Genomic DNA, 19450 nt, shown 5'->3' with positions numbered 1-19450 from the left:
AAGCAACACCAAAATACCACCAAACCCCCGACCAAAAGGCCGAGGACCAGCACGCTCCGCAAATTCCAGAATTTTGGGTTGTCGGGTAGAGTACTTCTAGGATTTTCAAAAATTCAGCCTTGAAGGCATTTTGTCTTGCCTTCTTTTTCAGTCATTAGTCCTAATCTGAGTTTTAGATCGCGTCTAGGCCTTCATTCACCTCCATTCCTTGCTGCTATCTTGTGTCACTTGTTGACTAGTCAAGAACGTACCTTGCGGTGACGCCTAATTTGTTCAACCCGAGCAACCTGCAAGCCAAGGAATTGCTTGGTGAGACTATTAGAGAGTGATACACTTGAGTGAAACACAAGCGTGAGTGACCTATACATTGTACCAAAAAAAAAAGAAGGAGAGAAGAAGTCGTTTGCTTATTTTCTTTTGCAGGTTTACCTAAGCATGTCTAGTGGAGTTGGTGACCAAACAATGGACTTTAAACTACACATGGTGGCCATGATGGAAGAATTCAAGCAGAGTTTGGATGAAGCTTTCGAGCCTCTTCATAGACGCCTTGACCGAATGGTGAATAAGGATGTCAAGAGGAGGGGTTCCCCACAATTTCATCCTGACGTCCAACCTACCTCTTCAAAGTCATTATATTCAAGGAGAAGGGAGGAGGTTCATTCGACAACAAAGCATGCAAATACTTTATCCATAGATGAAGGAGTTAGTTGAGTGCAGGAGACATGTCAACAACTCTCCTCCAACAAAAACTTGAAAAAGAGCGAGTTGAGTATGGTGGTGAGAGTGCACTTGAGGTAAAAGTTGAGGAATGTGAGATTGAAAAAGAGGTAAAAAAATCTGAGGAGATGAGTGAAGCATCAAGTGAGCTGATTGTGCATGGGAAGGCGAGTGTTTATAGTTTTCCTAACGAACTTAACTTTGCCTTGTTTAGTGTTTCTGCTTTTGTACGGATTGAGCGAAGTCGAGTGAAGTTAGTCATGCAATGTTCCATTCCAAAGTTGCTTGTACAATTCACTAGCTTCCATGGAGTTTGTCTTCTAGGAGATAGATCTATTTGGTATCACTTCATGGAACAACCCGAATCTGTCCGCACCAATGGAGAATTAATTCGAACTCCATATTTCTATTCTTGTTTGTTACCCATGGTTCATTCATCATCTTTACCTTCTTTTGAGCATTATTTCCATCCTCACACATGTATTTCCTATGCAGATTTTGAAGGAAAATGTAAAGAGCCATCAATGCAGTCTCAAGTTGAATCGATTGATGGAAGGAATCACGTGTCACAGGGAGTTTTTGCATTTAACTCTTATTCTACACCTTCTTACCACTTAATTAATGACGTTCCATTGCTTATGTATCCAATTTCTGGTTCAAAACAAGCTGAGACTCATTTTGTTTTTGTAGGTTGTAAGGCTGCTCGAAATTTTCCAGCTTTGATTAAAGAGTTGCAACCTGATTTCATGCTTGTGCCAGCTGCTTGTAATCTTCCATGCATATTCATACATCCAAAAGCTGGTCACCATGAGATCATCTTATCAACTCAAACTGGCGCAAATTCAAGTGACTCGTCTGGAGTGTGACCTTCACTTCATTGCTGCCACTTATGTTGGGTGATGCAGACAAGTGTGTCAATCAAGACCCGAATGTTGTTTTTACCTCACTGGTTCATTCTTCCACGGAAGTGCAACATGAATGGCTCATTGCTCTATCTCCAGATGGGCAAGTAGTGCCAAATCAGCAACAACTAGGGTCGAATTATACTACCTTGCACAATCAGATTCAAGATTTTTCTAAGCTGAATGAGAGTCATCACGAAGATCCCTATCTAGTGCATGCGAAACGTAAGTTGTCAAGTAGTATTAACCCTACATATACTAATTGTGTGATTTGTTTTATGGGTTTGAATTTGACATGCAAACGACCAAGGGTTGATGAGAGAGTTTTGGAGTGCTACATGGAATTTTCACAAGCTTTATACAAGGTGTTTCTTGTCTTGGCGAATGTCCTTGTTCAAGAGCATCACGAGGTTGTCCAAGCGACATGTGACGTGGCTGGTGCTCATTCATCTCGCTCCCACATTGCATGGAGTACCACTTTTTCCCAAGATTTAAGGACAAATCCTTTTCAAGAGGAGGGGAATGATACGAATGAGCAAGCCTCAAAGGGAGGATTGGGCCTCGATTAAGTAGCTCTTGTTGAGCTTAGCTTCGGCCATGTGGGCCTTAGGTCCAATAGTACTTTAGCTAGTCATTAAGCTAGTTAATTAGTAGGTTAGCTTTCGGCCAAGAGAGACCCAATGGGCTGGCCGATTTTCCCTTCATGCTTTCCAAGCTTTATTAGGTTTAGTCAAGGCTATAAATAGCCCTAAAGCTGATGGTACATTTAGTTTTTGCGATGTTATTAATAAAATTCCAGAATTTCGTCTTCCATTAAGCCAAATTCCTCTAGCTTGTGAAAGCTAAGTTGAACATCCTAGTGTGGTTCCTAGGTTGTTTATTGACTTATCAATCAAGCAAACACACTTGATTGTGGCATCCTCTGCCGTTGAATTCGTTCTTGAGTGGTCCGAGTTTGGGTTCAACTCCGTCGATTCCGTAACGTGTCCTCTAAGATCCTAAGTTGCTTCCGCGACCGGGCAGCGAGACCCTCGACAGCTCAGCGGAGGTCGAAGACCTGATTGACTAACACCAAAGCAACACCAAAATACCACCAAACCCCCGACCAAAAGGCCGAGGACCAGCACGCTCCGCAAATTCCAGAATTTTGGGTTGTCGGGTAGAGTACTTCTAGGATTTTCAAAAATTCAGCCTTGAAGGCATTTTGTCTTGCCTTCTTTTTCAGTCATTAGTCCTAATCTGAGTTTTAGATCGCGTCTAGGCCTTCATTCACCTCCATTCCTTGCTGCTATCTTGTGTCACTTGTTGACTAGTCAAGAACGTACCTTGCGGTGACGCCTAATTTGTTCAACCCGAGCAACTAGCAAGCCAAGGAATTGCTTGGTGAGACTATTAGAGAGTGATACACTTGAGTGAAACACAAGCGTGAGTGACCTATACATTGTACCAAAAAAAAAAGAAGGAGAGAAGAAGTCGTTTGCTTATTTTCTTTTGCAGGTTTACCTAAGCATGTCTAGTGGAGTTGGTGACCAAACAATGGACTTTAAACTACACATGGTGGCCATGATGGAAGAATTCAAGCAGAGTTTGGATGAAGCTTTCGAGCCTCTTCATAGACGCCTTGACCGAATGGTGAATAAGGATGTCAAGAGGAGGGGTTCCCCACAATTTCATCCTGACGTCCAACCTACCTCTTCAAAGTCATTATATTCAAGGAGAAGGGAGGAGGTTCATTCGACAACAAAGCATGCAAATACTTTATCCATAGATGAAGGAGTTAGTTGAGTGCAGGAGACATGTCAACAACTCTCCTCCAACAAAAACTTGAAAAAGAGCGAGTTGAGTATGGTGGTGAGAGTGCACTTGAGGTAAAAGTTGAGGAATGTGAGATTGAAAAAGAGGTAAAAAAATCTGAGGAGATGAGTGAAGCATCAAGTGAGCTGATTGTGCATGGGAAGGCGAGTGTTTATAGTTTTCCTAACGAACTTAACTTTGCCTTGTTTAGTGTTTCTGCTTTTGTACGGATTGAGCGAAGTCGAGTGAAGTTAGTCATGCAATGTTCCATTCCAAAGTTGCTTGTACAATTCACTAGCTTCCATGGAGTTTGTCTTCTAGGAGATAGATCTATTTGGTATCACTTCATGGAACAACCCGAATCTGTCCGCACCAGTGGAGAATTAATTCGAACTCCATATTTCTATTCTTGTTTGTTACCCATGGTTCATTCATCATCTTTACCTTCTTTTGAGCATTATTTCCATCCTCACACATGTATTTCCTATGCAGATTTTGAAGGAAAATGTAAAGAGCCATCAATGCAGTCTCAAGTTGAATCGATTGATGGAAGGAATCACGTGTCACAGGGAGTTTTTGCATTTAACTCTTATTCTACACCTTCTTACCACTTAATTAATGACGTTCCATTGCTTATGTATCCAATTTCTGGTTCAAAACAAGCTGAGACTCATTTTGTTTTTGTAGGTTGTAAGGCTGCTCGAAATTTTCCAGCTTTGATTAAAGAGTTGCAACCTGATTTCATGCTTGTGCCAGCTGCTTGTAATCTTCCATGCATGTTCATACATCCAAAAGCTGGTCACCATGAGATCATCTTATCAACTCAAACTGGCGCAAATTCAAGTGACTCGTCTGGAGTGTGACCTTCACTTCATTGCTGCCACTTATGTTGGGTGATGCAGACAAGTGTGTCAATCAAGACCCGAATGTTGTTTTTACCTCACTGGTTCATTCTTCCACGGAAGTGCAACATGAATGGCTCATTGCTCTATCTCCAGATGGGCAAGTAGTGCCAAATCGGCAACAACTAGGGTCGAATTATACTACCTTGCACAATCAGATTCAAGATTTTTCTAAGCTGAATGAGAGTCATCATGAAGATCGCGTCAAAAATTCAGCCTTGAAGGCATTTTGTCTTGCCTTCTTTTTCAGTCATTAGTCCTAATCTGAGTTTTAGATCGCGTCTAGGCCTTCATTCACCTCCATTCCTTGCTGCTATCTTGTGTCACTTGTTGACTAGTCAAGAACGTACCTTGCGGTGACGCCTAATTTGTTCAACCCGAGCAACCTGCAAGCCAAGGAATTGCTTGGTGAGACTATTAGAGAGTGATACACTTGAGTGAAACACAAGCGTGAGTGACCTATACATTGTACCAAAAAAAAAAGAAGGAGAGAAGAAGTCGTTTGCTTATTTTCTTTTGCAGGTTTACCTAAGCATGTCTAGTGGAGTTGGTGACCAAACAATGGACTTTAAACTACACATGGTGGCCATGATGGAAGAATTCAAGCAGAGTTTGGATGAAGCTTTCGAGCCTCTTCATAGACGCCTTGACCGAATGGTGAATAAGGATGTCAAGAGGAGGGGTTCCCCACAATTTCATCCTGACGTCCAACCTACCTCTTCAAAGTCATTATATTCAAGGAGAAGGGAGGAGGTTCATTCGACAACAAAGCATGCAAATACTTTATCCATAGATGAAGGAGTTAGTTGAGTGCAGGAGACATGTCAACAACTCTCCTCCAACAAAAACTTGAAAAAGAGCGAGTTGAGTATGGTGGTGAGAGTGCACTTGAGGTAAAAGTTGAGGAATGTGAGATTGAAAAAGAGGTAAAAAAATCTGAGGAGATGAGTGAAGCATCAAGTGAGCTGATTGTGCATGGGAAGGCGAGTGTTTATAGTTTTCCTAACGAACTTAACTTTGCCTTGTTTAGTGTTTCTGCTTTTGTACGGATTGAGCGAAGTCGAGTGAAGTTAGTCATGCAATGTTCCATTCCAAAGTTGCTTGTACAATTCACTAGCTTCCATGGAGTTTGTCTTCTAGGAGATAGATCTATTTGGTATCACTTCATGGAACAACCCGAATCTGTCCGCACCAATGGAGAATTAATTCGAACTCCATATTTCTATTCTTGTTTGTTACCCATGGTTCATTCATCATCTTTACCTTCTTTTGAGGATTATTTCCATCCTCACACATGTATTTCCTATGCAGATTTTGAAGGAAAATGTAAAGAGCCATCAATGCAGTCTCAAGTTGAATCGATTGATGGAAGGAATCACGTGTCACAGGGAGTTTTTGCATTTAACTCTTATTCTACACCTTCTTACCACTTAATTAATGACGTTCCATTGCTTATGTATCCAATTTCTGGTTCAAAACAAGCTGAGACTCATTTTGTTTTTGTAGGTTGTAAGGCTGCTCGAAATTTTCCAGCTTTGATTAAAGAGTTGCAACCTGATTTCATGCTTGTGCCAGCTGCTTGTAATCTTCCATGCATATTCATACATCCAAAAGCTGGTCACCATGAGATCATCTTATCAACTCAAACTGGCGCAAATTCAAGTGACTCGTCTGGAGTGTGACCTTCACTTCATTGCTGCCACTTATGTTGGGTGATGCAGACAAGTGTGTCAATCAAGACCCGAATGTTGTTTTTACCTCACTGGTTCATTCTTCCACGGAAGTGCAACATGAATGGCTCATTGCTCTATCTCCAGATGGGCAAGTAGTGCCAAATCAGCAACAACTAGGGTCGAATTATACTACCTTGCACAATCAGATTCAAGATTTTTCTAAGCTGAATGAGAGTCATCACGAAGATCCCTATCTAGTGCATGCGAAACGTAAGTTGTCAAGTAGTATTAACCCTACATATACTAATTGTGTGATTTGTTTTATGGGTTTGAATTTGACATGCAAACGACCAAGGGTTGATGAGAGAGTTTTGGAGTGCTACATGGAATTTTCACAAGCTTTATACAAGGTGTTTCTTGTCTTGGCGAATGTCCTTGTTCAAGAGCATCACGAGGTTGTCCAAGCGACATGTGACGTGGCTGGTGCTCATTCATCTCGCTCCCACATTGCATGGAGTACCACTTTTTCCCAAGATTTAAGGACAAATCCTTTTCAAGAGGAGGGGAATGATACGAATGAGCAAGCCTCAAAGGGAGGATTGGGCCTCGATTAAGTAGCTCTTGTTGAGCTTAGCTTCGGCCATGTGGGCCTTAGGTCCAATAGTACTTTAGCTAGTCATTAAGCTAGTTAATTAGTAGGTTAGCTTTCGGCCAAGAGAGACCCAATGGGCTGGCCGATTTTCCCTTCATGCTTTCCAAGCTTTATTAGGTTTAGTCAAGGCTATAAATAGCCCTAAAGCTGATGGTACATTTAGTTTTTGCGATGTTATTAATAAAATTCCAGAATTTCGTCTTCCATTAAGCCAAATTCCTCTAGCTTGTGAAAGCTAAGTTGAACATCCTAGTGTGGTTCCTAGGTTGTTTATTGACTTATCAATCAAGCAAACACACTTGATTGTGGCATCCTCTGCCGTTGAATTCGTTCTTGAGTGGTCCGAGTTTGGGTTCAACTCCGTCGATTCCGTAACGTGTCCTCTAAGATCCTAAGTTGCTTCCGCGACCGGGCAGCGAGACCCTCGACAGCTCAGCGGAGGTCGAAGACCTGATTGACTAACACCAAAGCAACACCAAAATACCACCAAACCCCCGACCAAAAGGCCGAGGACCAGCACGCTCCGCAAATTCCAGAATTTTGGGTTGTCGGGTAGAGTACTTCTAGGATTTTCAAAAATTCAGCCTTGAAGGCATTTTGTCTTGCCTTCTTTTTCAGTCATTAGTCCTAATCTGAGTTTTAGATCGCGTCTAGGCCTTCATTCACCTCCATTCCTTGCTGCTATCTTGTGTCACTTGTTGACTAGTCAAGAACGTACCTTGCGGTGACGCCTAATTTGTTCAACCCGAGCAACTAGCAAGCCAAGGAATTGCTTGGTGAGACTATTAGAGAGTGATACACTTGAGTGAAACACAAGCGTGAGTGACCTATACATTGTACCAAAAAAAAAAGAAGGAGAGAAGAAGTCGTTTGCTTATTTTCTTTTGCAGGTTTACCTAAGCATGTCTAGTGGAGTTGGTGACCAAACAATGGACTTTAAACTACACATGGTGGCCATGATGGAAGAATTCAAGCAGAGTTTGGATGAAGCTTTCGAGCCTCTTCATAGACGCCTTGACCGAATGGTGAATAAGGATGTCAAGAGGAGGGGTTCCCCACAATTTCATCCTGACGTCCAACCTACCTCTTCAAAGTCATTATATTCAAGGAGAAGGGAGGAGGTTCATTCGACAACAAAGCATGCAAATACTTTATCCATAGATGAAGGAGTTAGTTGAGTGCAGGAGACATGTCAACAACTCTCCTCCAACAAAAACTTGAAAAAGAGCGAGTTGAGTATGGTGGTGAGAGTGCACTTGAGGTAAAAGTTGAGGAATGTGAGATTGAAAAAGAGGTAAAAAAATCTGAGGAGATGAGTGAAGCATCAAGTGAGCTGATTGTGCATGGGAAGGCGAGTGTTTATAGTTTTCCTAACGAATTTAACTTTGCCTTGTTTAGTGTTTCTGCTTTTGTACGGATTGAGCGAAGTCGAGTGAAGTTAGTCATGCAATGTTCCATTCCAAAGTTGCTTGTACAATTCACTAGCTTCCATGGAGTTTGTCTTCTAGGAGATAGATCTATTTGGTATCACTTCATGGAACAACCCGAATCTGTCCGCACCAGTGGAGAATTAATTCGAACTCCATATTTCTATTCTTGTTTGTTACCCATGGTTCATTCATCATCTTTACCTTCTTTTGAGCATTATTTCCATCCTCACACATGTATTTCCTATGCAGATTTTGAAGGAAAATGTAAAGAGCCATCAATGCAGTCTCAAGTTGAATCGATTGATGGAAGGAATCACGTGTCACAGGGAGTTTTTGCATTTAACTCTTATTCTACACCTTCTTACCACTTAATTAATGACGTTCCATTGCTTATGTATCCAATTTCTGGTTCAAAACAAGCTGAGACTCATTTTGTTTTTGTAGGTTGTAAGGCTGCTCGAAATTTTCCAGCTTTGATTAAAGAGTTGCAACCTGATTTCATGCTTGTGCCAGCTGCTTGTAATCTTCCATGCATGTTCATACATCCAAAAGCTGGTCACCATGAGATCATCTTATCAACTCAAACTGGCGCAAATTCAAGTGACTCGTCTGGAGTGTGACCTTCACTTCATTGCTGCCACTTATGTTGGGTGATGCAGACAAGTGTGTCAATCAAGACCCGAATGTTGTTTTTACCTCACTGGTTCATTCTTCCACGGAAGTGCAACATGAATGGCTCATTGCTCTATCTCCAGATGGGCAAGTAGTGCCAAATCGGCAACAACTAGGGTCGAATTATACTACCTTGCACAATCAGATTCAAGATTTTTCTAAGCTGAATGAGAGTCATCATGAAGATCCCTATCTAGTGCATGCGAAACGTAAGTTGTCAAGTAGTATTAACCCTACATATACTAATTGTGTGATTTGTTTTATGGGTTTGAATTTGACATGCAAACGACCAAGGGTTGATGAGAGAGTTTTGGAGTGCTACATGGAATTTTCACAAGCTTTATACAAGGTGTTTCTTGTCTTGGCGAATGTCCTTGTTCAAGAGCATCACGAGGTTGTCCAAGCGACATGTGACGTGGCTGGTGCTCATTCATCTCGCTCCCACATTGCATGGAGTACCACTTTTTCCCAAGATTTAAGGACAAATCCTTTTCAAGAGGAGGGGAATGATACGAATGAGCAAGCCTCAAAGGGAGGATTGGGCCTCGATTAAGTAGCTCTTGTTGAGCTTAGCTTCGGCCATGTGGGCCTTAGGTCCAATAGTACTTTAGCTAGTCATTAAGCTAGTTAATTAGTAGGTTAGCTTTCGGCCAAGAGAGACCCAATGGGCTGGCCGATTTTCCCTTCATGCTTTCCAAGCTTTATTAGGTTTAGTCAAGGCTATAAATAGCCCTAAAGCTGATGGTACATTTAGTTTTTGCGATGTTATTAATAAAATTCCAGAATTTCGTCTTCCATTAAGCCAAATTCCTCTAGCTTGTGAAAGCTAAGTTGAACATCCTAGTGTGGTTCCTAGGTTGTTTATTGACTTATCAATCAAGCAAACACACTTGATTGTGGCATCCTCTGCCGTTGAATTCGTTCTTGAGTGGTCCGAGTTTGGGTTCAACTCCGTCGATTCCGTAACGTGTCCTCTAAGATCCTAAGTTGCTTCCGCGACCGGGCAGCGAGACCCTCGACAGCTCAGCGGAGGTCGAAGACCTGATTGACTAACACCAAAGCAACACCAAAATACCACCAAACCCCCGACCAAAAGGCCGAGGACCAGCACGCTCCGCAAATTCCAGAATTTTGGGTTGTCGGGTAGAGTACTTCTAGGATTTTCAAAAATTCAGCCTTGAAGGCATTTTGTCTTGCCTTCTTTTTCAGTCATTAGTCCTAATCTGAGTTTTAGATCGCGTCTAGGCCTTCATTCACCTCCATTCCTTGCTGCTATCTTGTGTCACTTGTTGACTAGTCAAGAACGTACCTTGCGGTGACGCCTAATTTGTTCAACCCGAGCAACTAGCAAGCCAAGGAATTGCTTGGTGAGACTATTAGAGAGTGATACACTTGAGTGAAACACAAGCGTGAGTGACCTATACATTGTACCAAAAAAAAAAGAAGGAGAGAAGAAGTCGTTTGCTTATTTTCTTTTGCAGGTTTACCTAAGCATGTCTAGTGGAGTTGGTGACCAAACAATGGACTTTAAACTACACATGGTGGCCATGATGGAAGAATTCAAGCAGAGTTTGGATGAAGCTTTCGAGCCTCTTCATAGACGCCTTGACCGAATGGTGAATAAGGATGTCAAGAGGAGGGGTTCCCCACAATTTCATCCTGACGTCCAACCTACCTCTTCAAAGTCATTATATTCAAGGAGAAGGGAGGAGGTTCATTCGACAACAAAGCATGCAAATACTTTATCCATAGATGAAGGAGTTAGTTGAGTGCAGGAGACATGTCAACAACTCTCCTCCAACAAAAACTTGAAAAAGAGCGAGTTGAGTATGGTGGTGAGAGTGCACTTGAGGTAAAAGTTGAGGAATGTGAGATTGAAAAAGAGGTAAAAAAATCTGAGGAGATGAGTGAAGCATCAAGTGAGCTGATTGTGCATGGGAAGGCGAGTGTTTATAGTTTTCCTAACGAACTTAACTTTGCCTTGTTTAGTGTTTCTGCTTTTGTACGGATTGAGCGAAGTCGAGTGAAGTTAGTCATGCAATGTTCCATTCCAAAGTTGCTTGTACAATTCACTAGCTTCCATGGAGTTTGTCTTCTAGGAGATAGATCTATTTGGTATCACTTCATGGAACAACCCGAATCTGTCCGCACCAGTGGAGAATTAATTCGAACTCCATATTTCTATTCTTGTTTGTTACCCATGGTTCATTCATCATCTTTACCTTCTTTTGAGCATTATTTCCATCCTCACACATGTATTTCCTATGCAGATTTTGAAGGAAAATGTAAAGAGCCATCAATGCAGTCTCAAGTTGAATCGATTGATGGAAGGAATCACGTGTCACGGGGAGTTTTTGCATTTAACTCTTATTCTACACCTTCTTACCACTTAATTAATGACGTTCCATTGCTTATGTATCCAATTTCTGGTTCAAAACAAGCTGAGACTCATTTTGTTTTTGTAGGTTGTAAGGCTGCTCGAAATTTTCCAGCTTTGATTAAAGAGTTGCAACCTGATTTCATGCTTGTGCCAGCTGCTTGTAATCTTCCATGCATGTTCATACATCCAAAAGCTGGTCACCATGAGATCATCTTATCAACTCAAACTGGCGCAAATTCAAGTGACTCGTCTGGAGTGTGACCTTCACTTCATTGCTGCCACTTATGTTGGGTGATGCAGACAAGTGTGTCAATCAAGACCCGAATGTTGTTTTTACCTCACTGGTTCATTCTTCCACGGAAGTGCAACATGAATGGCTCATTGCTCTATCTCCAGATGGGCAAGTAGTGCCAAATCAGCAACAACTAGGGTCGAATTATACTACCTTGCACAATCAGATTCAAGATTTTTCTAAGCTGAATGAGAGTCATCATGAAGATCCCTATCTAGTGCATGCGAAACGTAAGTTGTCAAGTAGTATTAACCCTACATATACTAATTGTGTGATTTGTTTTATGGGTTTGAATTTGACATGCAAACGACCAAGGGTTGATGAGAGAGTTTTGGAGTGCTACATGGAATTTTCACAAGCTTTATACAAGGTGTTTCTTGTCTTGGCGAATGTCCTTGTTCAAGAGCATCACGAGGTTGTCCAAGCGACATGTGACGTGGCTGGTGCTCATTCATCTCGCTCCCACATTGCATGGAGTACCACTTTTTCCCAAGATTTAAGGACAAATCCTTTTCAAGAGGAGGGGAATGATACGAATGAGCAAGCCTCAAAGGGAGGATTGGGCCTCGATTAAGTAGCTCTTGTTGAGCTTAGCTTCGGCCATGTGGGCCTTAGGTCCAATAGTACTTTAGCTAGTCATTAAGCTAGTTAATTAGTAGGTTAGCTTTCGGCCAAGAGAGACCCAATGGGCTGGCCGATTTTCCCTTCATGCTTTCCAAGCTTTATTAGGTTTAGTCAAGGCTATAAATAGCCCTAAAGCTGATGGTACATTTAGTTTTTGCGATGTTATTAATAAAATTCCAGAATTTCGTCTTCCATTAAGCCAAATTCCTCTAGCTTGTGAAAGCTAAGTTGAACATCCTAGTGTGGTTCCTAGGTTGTTTATTGACTTATCAATCAAGCAAACACACTTGATTGTGGCATCCTCTGCCGTTGAATTCGTTCTTGAGTGGTCCGAGTTTGGGTTCAACTCCGTCGATTCCGTAACGTGTCCTCTAAGATCCTAAGTTGCTTCCGCGACCGGGCAGCGAGACCCTCGACAGCTCAGCGGAGGTCGAAGACCTGATTGACTAACACCAAAGCAACACCAAAATACCACCAAACCCCCGACCAAAAGGCCGAGGACCAGCACGCTCCGCAAATTCCAGAATTTTGGGTTGTCGGGTAGAGTACTTCTAGGATTTTCAAAAATTCAGCCTTGAAGGCATTTTGTCTTGCCTTCTTTTTCAGTCATTAGTCCTAATCTGAGTTTTAGATCGCGTCTAGGCCTTCATTCACCTCCATTCCTTGCTGCTATCTTGTGTCACTTGTTGACTAGTCAAGAACGTACCTTGCGGTGACGCCTAATTTGTTCAACCCGAGCAACTAGCAAGCCAAGGAATTGCTTGGTGAGACTATTAGAGAGTGATACACTTGAGTGAAACACAAGCGTGAGTGACCTATACATTGTACCAAAAAAAAAAGAAGGAGAGAAGAAGTCGTTTGCTTATTTTCTTTTGCAGGTTTACCTAAGCATGTCTAGTGGAGTTGGTGACCAAACAATGGACTTTAAACTACACATGGTGGCCATGATGGAAGAATTCAAGCAGAGTTTGGATGAAGCTTTCGAGCCTCTTCATAGACGCCTTGACCGAATGGTGAATAAGGATGTCAAGAGGAGGGGTTCCCCACAATTTCATCCTGACGTCCAACCTACCTCTTCAAAGTCATTATATTCAAGGAGAAGGGAGGAGGTTCATTCGACAACAAAGCATGCAAATACTTTATCCATAGATGAAGGAGTTAGTTGAGTGCAGGAGACATGTCAACAACTCTCCTCCAACAAAAACTTGAAAAAGAGCGAGTTGAGTATGGTGGTGAGAGTGCACTTGAGGTAAAAGTTGAGGAATGTGAGATTGAAAAAGAGGTAAAAAAATCTGAGGAGATGAGTGAAGCATCAAGTGAGCTGATTGTGCATGGGAAGGCGAGTGTTTATAGTTTTCCTAACGAACTTAACTTTGCCTTGTTTAGTGTTTCTGCTTTTGTACGGATTGAGCGAAGTCGAGTGAAGTTAGTCATGCAATGTTCCATTCCAAAGTTGCTTGTACAATTCACTAGCTTCCATGGAGTTTGTCTTCTAGGAGATAGATCTATTTGGTATCACTTCATGGAACAACCCGAATCTGTCCGCACCAGTGGAGAATTAATTCGAACTCCATATTTCTATTCTTGTTTGTTACCCATGGTTCATTCATCATCTTTACCTTCTTTTGAGCATTATTTCCATCCTCACACATGTATTTCCTATGCAGATTTTGAAGGAAAATGTAAAGAGCCATCAATGCAGTCTCAAGTTGAATCGATTGATGGAAGGAATCACGTGTCACGGGGAGTTTTTGCATTTAACTCTTATTCTACACCTTCTTACCACTTAATTAATGACGTTCCATTGCTTATGTATCCAATTTCTGGTTCAAAACAAGCTGAGACTCATTTTGTTTTTGTAGGTTGTAAGGCTGCTCGAAATTTTCCAGCTTTGATTAAAGAGTTGCAACCTGATTTCATGCTTGTGCCAGCTGCTTGTAATCTTCCATGCATGTTCATACATCCAAAAGCTGGTCACCATGAGATCATCTTATCAACTCAAACTGGCGCAAATTCAAGTGACTCGTCTGGAGTGTGACCTTCACTTCATTGCTGCCACTTATGTTGGGTGATGCAGACAAGTGTGTCAATCAAGACCCGAATGTTGTTTTTACCTCACTGGTTCATTCTTCCACGGAAGTGCAACATGAATGGCTCATTGCTCTATCTCCAGATGGGCAAGTAGTGCCAAATCAGCAACAACTAGGGTCGAATTATACTACCTTGCACAATCAGATTCAAGATTTTTCTAAGCTGAATGAGAGTCATCATGAAGATCCCTATCTAGTGCATGCGAAACGTAAGTTGTCAAGTAGTATTAACCCTACATATACTAATTGTGTGATTTGTTTTATGGGTTTGAATTTGACATGCAAACGACCAAGGGTTGATGAGAGAGTTTTGGAGTGCTACATGGAATTTTCACAAGCTTTATACAAGGTGTTTCTTGTCTTGGCGAATGTCCTTGTTCAAGAGCATCACGAGGTTGTCCAAGCGACATGTGGCGTGGCTGGTGCTCATTCATCTCGCTCCCACATTGCATGGAGTACCACTTTTTCCCAAGATTTAAGGACAAATCCTTTTCAAGAGGAGGGGAATGATACGAATGAGCAAGCCTCAAAGGGAGGATTGGGCCTCGATTAAGTAGCTCTTGTTGAGCTTAGCTTCGGCCATGTGGGCCTTAGGTCCAATAGTACTTTAGCTAGTCATTAAGCTAGTTAATTAGTAGGTTAGCTTTCGGCCAAGAGAGACCCAATGGGCTGGCCGATTTTCCCTTCATGCTTTCCAAGCTTTATTAGGTTTAGTCAAGGCTATAAATAGCCCTAAAGCTGATGGTACATTTAGTTTTTGCGATGTTATTAATAAAATTCCAGAATTTCGTCTTCCATTAAGCCAAATTCCTCTAGCTTGTGAAAGCTAAGTTGAACATCCTAGTGTGGTTCCTAGGTTGTTTATTGACTTATCAATCAAGCAAACACACTTGATTGTGGCATCCTCTGCCGTTGAATTCGTTCTTGAGTGGTCCGAGTTTGGGTTCAACTCCGTCGATTCCGTAACGTGTCCTCTAAGATCCTAAGTTGCTTCCGCGACCGGGCAGCGAGACCCTCGACAGCTCAGCGGAGGTCGAAGACCTGATTGACTAACACCAAAGCAACACCAAAATACCACCAAACCCCCGACCAAAAGGCCGAGGACCAGCACGCTCCGCAAATTCCAGAATTTTGGGTTGTCGGGTAGAGTACTTCTAGGATTTTCAAAAATTCAGCCTTGAAGGCATTTTGTCTTGCCTTCTTTTTCAGTCATTAGTCCTAATCTGAGTTTTAGATCGCGTCTAGGCCTTCATTCACCTCCATTCCTTGCTGCTATCTTGTGTCACTTGTTGACTAGTCAAGAACGTACCTTGCGGTGACGCCTAATTTGTTCAACCCGAGCAACTAGCAAGCCAAGGAATTGCTTGGTGAGACTATTAGAGAGTGATACACTTGAGTGAAACACAAGCGTGAGTGACCTATACATTGTACCAAAAAAAAAAGAAGGAGAGAAGAAGTCGTTTGCTTATTTTCTTTTGCAGGTTTACCTAAGCATGTCTAGTGGAGTTGGTGACCAAACAATGGACTTTAAACTACACATGGTGGCCATGATGGAAGAATTCAAGCAGAGTTTGGATGAAGCTTTCGAGCCTCTTCATAGACGCCTTGACCGAATGGTGAATAAGGATGTCAAGAGGAGGGGTTCCCCACAATTTCATCCTGACGTCCAACCTACCTCTTCAAAGTCATTATATTCAAGGAGAAGGGAGGAGGTTCATTCGACAACAAAGCATGCAAATACTTTATCCATAGATGAAGGAGTTAGTTGAGTGCAGGAGACATGTCAACAACTCTCCTCCAACAAAAACTTGAAAAAGAGCGAGTTGAGTATGGTGGTGAGAGTGCACTTGAGGTAAAAGTTGAGGAATGTGAGATTGAAAAAGAGGTAAAAAAATCTGAGGAGATGAGTGAAGCATCAAGTGAGCTGATTGTGCATGGGAAGGCGAGTGTTTATAGTTTTCCTAACGAACTTAACTTTGCCTTGTTTAGTGTTTCTGCTTTTGTACGGATTGAGCGAAGTCGAGTGAAGTTAGTCATGCAATGTTCCATTCCAAAGTTGCTTGTACAATTCACTAGCTTCCATGGAGTTTGTCTTCTAGGAGATAGATCTATTTGGTATCACTTCATGGAACAACCCGAATCTGTCCGCACCAGTGGAGAATTAATTCGAACTCCATATTTCTATTCTTGTTTGTTACCCATGGTTCATTCATCATCTTTACCTTCTTTTGAGCATTATTTCCATCCTCACACATGTATTTCCTATGCAGATTTTGAAGGAAAATGTAAAGAGCCATCAATGCAGTCTCAAGTTGAATCGATTGATGGAAGGAATCACGTGTCACGGGGAGTTTTTGCATTTAACTCTTATTCTACACCTTCTTACCACTTAATTAATGACGTTCCATTGCTTATGTATCCAATTTCTGGTTCAAAACAAGCTGAGACTCATTTTGTTTTTGTAGGTTGTAAGGCTGCTCGAAATTTTCCAGCTTTGATTAAAGAGTTGCAACCTGATTTCATGCTTGTGCCAGCTGCTTGTAATCTTCCATGCATGTTCATACATCCAAAAGCTGGTCACCATGAGATCATCTTATCAACTCAAACTGGCGCAAATTCAAGTGACTCGTCTGGAGTGTGACCTTCACTTCATTGCTGCCACTTATGTTGGGTGATGCAGACAAGTGTGTCAATCAAGACCCGAATGTTGTTTTTACCTCACTGGTTCATTCTTCCACGGAAGTGCAACATGAATGGCTCATTGCTCTATCTCCAGATGGGCAAGTAGTGCCAAATCAGCAACAACTAGGGTCGAATTATACTACCTTGCACAATCAGATTCAAGATTTTTCTAAGCTGAATGAGAGTCATCATGAAGATCCCTATCTAGTGCATGCGAAACGTAAGTTGTCAAGTAGTATTAACCCTACATATACTAATTGTGTGATTTGTTTTATGGGTTTGAATTTGACATGCAAACGACCAAGGGTTGATGAGAGAGTTTTGGAGTGCTACATGGAATTTTCACAAGCTTTATACAAGGTGTTTCTTGTCTTGGCGAATGTCCTTGTTCAAGAGCATCACGAGGTTGTCCAAGCGACATGTGGCGTGGCTGGTGCTCATTCATCTCGCTCCCACATTGCATGGAGTACCACTTTTTCCCAAGATTTAAGGACAAATCCTTTTCAAGAGGAGGGGAATGATACGAATGAGCAAGCCTCAAAGGGAGGATTGGGCCTCGATTAAGTAGCTCTTGTTGATCTTAGCTTCGGCCATGTGGGCCTTAGGTCCAATAGTACTTTAGCTAGTCATTAAGCTAGTTAATTAGTAGGTTAGCTTTCGGCCAAGAGAGACCCAATGGGCTGGCCGATTTTCCCTTCATGCTTTCCAAGCTTTATTAGGTTTAGTCAAGGCTATAAATAGCCCTAAAGCTGATGGTACATTTAGTTTTTGCGATGTTATTAATAAAATTCCAGAATTTCGTCTTCCATTAAGCCAAATTCCTCTAGCTTGTGAAAGCTAAGTTGAACATCCTAGTGTGGTTCCTAGGTTGTTTATTGACTTATCAATCAAGCAAACACACTTGATTGTGGCATCCTCTGCCGTTGAATTCGTTCTTGAGTGGTCCGAGTTTGGGTTCAACTCCGTCGATTCCGTAACGTGTCCTCTAAGATCCTAAGTTGCTTCCGCGACCGGGCAGCGAGACCCTCGACAGCTCAGCGGAGGTCGAAGACCTGATTGACTAACACCAAAGCAACACCAAAATACCACCAAACCCCCGACCAAAAGGCCGAGGACCAGCACGCTCCGCAAATTCCAGAATTTTGGGCTGTCGGGTAGAGTACTTCTAGGATTTTCAAAAATTCAGCCTTGAAGGCATTTTGTCTTGCCTTCTTTTTCAGTCATTAGTCCTAATCTGAGTTTTAGATCGCGTCTAGGCCTTCATTCACCTCCATTCCTTGCTGCTATCTTGTGTCACTTGTTGACTAGTCAAGAACGTACCTTGCGGTGACGCCTAATTTGTTCAACCCGAGCAACTAGCAAGCCAAGGAATTGCTTGGTGAGACTATTAGAGAGTGATACACTTGAGTGAAACACAAGCGTGAGTGACCTATACATTGTACCAAAAAAAAAAGAAGGAGAGAAGAAGTCGTTTGCTTATTTTCTTTTGCAGGTTTACCTAAGCATGTCTAGTGGAGTTGGTGACCAAACAATGGACTTTAAACTACACATGGTGGCCATGATGGAAGAATTCAAGCAGAGTTTGGATGAAGCTTTCGAGCCTCTTCATAGACGCCTTGACCGAATGGTGAATAAGGATGTCAAGAGGAGGGGTTCCCCACAATTTCATCCTGACGTCCAACCTACCTCTTCAAAGTCATTATATTCAAGGAGAAGGGAGGAGGTTCATTCGACAACAAAGCATGCAAATACTTTATCCATAGATGAAGGAGTTAGTTGAGTGCAGGAGACATGTCAACAACTCTCCTCCAACAAAAACTTGAAAAAGAGCGAGTTGAGTATGGTGGTGAGAGTGCACTTGAGGTAAAAGTTGAGGAATGTGAGATTGAAAAAGAGGTAAAAAAATCTGAGGAGATGAGTGAAGCATCAAGTGAGCTGATTGTGCATGGGAAGGCGAGTGTTTATAGTTTTCCTAACGAACTTAACTTTGCCTTGTTTAGTGTTTCTGCTTTTGTACGGATTGAGCGAAGTCGAGTGAAGTTAGTCATGCAATGTTCCATTCCAAAGTTGCTTGTACAATTCACTAGCTTCCATGGAGTTTGTCTTCTAGGAGATAGATCTATTTGGTATCACTTCATGGAACAACCCGAATCTGTCCGCACCAATGGAGAATTAATTCGAACTCCATATTTCTATTCTTGTTTGTTACCCATGGTTCATTCATCATCTTTACCTTCTTTTGAGCATTATTTCCATCCTCACACATGTATTTCCTATGCAGATTTTGAAGGAAAATGTAAAGAGCCATCAATGCAGTCTCAAGTTGAATCGATTGATGGAAGGAATCACGTGTCACAGGGAGTTTTTGCATTTAACTCTTATTCTACACCTTCTTACCACTTAATTAATGACGTTCCATTGCTTATGTATCCAATTTCTGGTTCAAAACAAGCTGAGACTCATTTTGTTTTTGTAGGTTGTAAGGCTGCTCGAAATTTTCCAGCTTTGATTAAAGAGTTGCAACCTGATTTCATGCTTGTGCCAGCTGCTTGTAATCTTCCATGCATGTTCATACATCCAAAAGCTGGTCACCATGACATCATCTTATCAACTCAAACTGGCGCAAATTCAAGTGACTCG

This window comes from Coffea arabica, chromosome 7e (assembly GCF_036785885.1).
Source record: "Coffea arabica cultivar ET-39 chromosome 7e, Coffea Arabica ET-39 HiFi, whole genome shotgun sequence".
Taxonomy (NCBI): domain Eukaryota; kingdom Viridiplantae; phylum Streptophyta; class Magnoliopsida; order Gentianales; family Rubiaceae; genus Coffea; species Coffea arabica.
Note: the sequence above shows the minus strand (reverse complement) of the source record.